The sequence below is a fragment of the Teleopsis dalmanni genome, chromosome X (genome assembly GCF_002237135.1).
Source record: "Teleopsis dalmanni isolate 2A chromosome X, ASM223713v2, whole genome shotgun sequence".
In the NCBI taxonomy this organism is placed as follows: Eukaryota; Metazoa; Arthropoda; class Insecta; order Diptera; family Diopsidae; genus Teleopsis; species Teleopsis dalmanni.
This window is the reverse complement of record NC_051848.1, coordinates 94,127,460-94,129,760: the sequence shown is the minus strand read 5'-3', so window position 1 is coordinate 94,129,760 and position 2,301 is coordinate 94,127,460.

The following is a 2,301-nucleotide window of genomic DNA, read 5'->3' as shown; positions in this document are numbered from 1 at the left end:
CCTTAGATTAGTTTATAACAATAGTTTAAAGCCTAAATAAGCCTTCCAACTACAGAATTGTTTATTTTGCATTTAATTAATATGAAATATTAATGTAATTGAATTTGATTTTTCCGTAGAAATGAAAGTCAAATACGAGTTCGCAAAATTAGTAACTAATATTTGCTTCTTGTTATTCGAGCTGAATGCAGCTAACAACTAGGACATAATTTTAAAATCTAATCAAACTAACTACAAATTGAAATTATAAATTTATGCGTAATTTATATCAAATGTCGATATCATTGTATTTCATTGTATTTCATTGTTTCAAACAATTAGAAGATAGAAGGACTATATTAACTGTATTTATATAAGTAGGAAAAAATTAAAAAATTAAAAATTTAAAAAATTAATAGACACTGTTAAAAGCCAAAGCCTGTTTTGGAATATAAAGCATTTAATAATGAGAAATATTTATTATAACTCTAATTCACTAAACTATATAAAGTCAAAATAAATTATTTTATTAATAATATTTTTGACATTTTTAACATTTTTAATATTTTTGAAGTTGTAGTTCTGCAAAATGCTTGTCACGTTTATTGTAAACACAGAAGAAATGTACATTGCAAAGTGGATTGGACCATCTGATTCTATCATTTGGAAACTAGACAAAGTATTCCTACTATCCTTAGATTAGTTTATAACAATAGTTTAAAGCCTAAATAAGCCTTCCAACTACAGAATTGTTTATTTTGCATTTGATTAATATGAAATATGAATGTCATTGAATTTGATTTTTCCGTAGAAATGAAAGTCAAATACGAGTTCGCATGATCTAGTAACTATTATTTGTTTCTTGTTATTTGAGCTGAATGCAGCTAACAACTAGGACATAATTTTAAAATCTAATCAAACTAACTACAAATTAAAATTATAAATTTATGCATAATTTATATCAAATGTCGATATCATTGTATTTCATTGTATTTCATTGTATTTCATTGTTTCAAACAATTAGAAGATAGAAGGACTATATTAACTGTATTTATATAAGTAGGAAAAAATTAAAAAATTAAAAATTTAAAAAATTAATAGACACTGTTAAAAGCCAAAGCCTGTTTTGGAATATAAAGCATTTAATAATGAGAAATATTTATTATAACTCTAATTCACTAAACCATATAAAGTCAAAATAAATTATTTTGTTAATAACATTTTTAATATTTTTGAAGTTGTAGTTCTGCAAAATGCTTGTCACGTTTATTGTAAACACAGAAGAAAAGTACATTGCAAAGTGGATTGGACCATCTGATTCTATCATTTGGAAACTAGACAAAGTATTCCTACTATCCTTAGATTAGTTTATAACAATAGTTTAAATCCTAAATAAGCCTTCCAACTACAGAATTGTTTATTTTGCATTTAATTAATATGAAATATTAATGTAATTGAATTTGATTTTTCCGTAGAAATGAAAGTCAAATACGAGTTCGCATAAAATTTAGTAACTATTATTTGTCTTCTTGTTATTCGAGCTGAATGCAGCTAACAACTAGGACATAATTTTAAAATCTAATCAAACTAACTACAAATTGAAATTATAAATTTATGCATAATTTATATCAAATGTCGATATCATTGTATTTCATTGTATTTCATTGTATTTCATTGTTTCAAACAATTAGAAGATAGAAGGACTATATTTACTGTATTTATATAAGTAGGAAAAAATTAAAAAATTAAAAATTTAAAAAATTAAAAAATTAATAGACACTGTTAAAAGCCAAAGCCTGTTTTGGAATATAAAGCATTTAATAATGAGAAATATTTATTATAACTCTATTTCATTAAACCATATAAAGTCTAAATAAATTATTTTGTTAATGACATTTTTAATATTTTTGAAGTTGTAGTTCTGCAAAATGCTTGTCACGTTTATTGTAAACACAGAAGAAATGTACATTGCAAAGTGGATTGGACCATCTGATTCTATCATTTGGAAACTAGACAAAGTATTCCTACTATCCTTAGATTAGTTTATAACAATAGTTTAAAGCCTAAATAAGCCTTCCAACTACAGAATTGTTTATTTTGCATTTGATTAATATGAAATATGAATGTCATTGAATTTGATTTTTCCGTAGAAATGAAAGTCAAATACGAGTTCGCATGATCTAGTAACTATTATTTGTTTCTTGTTATTTGAGCTGAATGCAGCTAACAACTAGGACATAATTTTAAAATCTAATCAAACTAACTACAAATTAAAATTATAAATTTATGCATAATTTATATCAAATGTCGATATCATTGTAT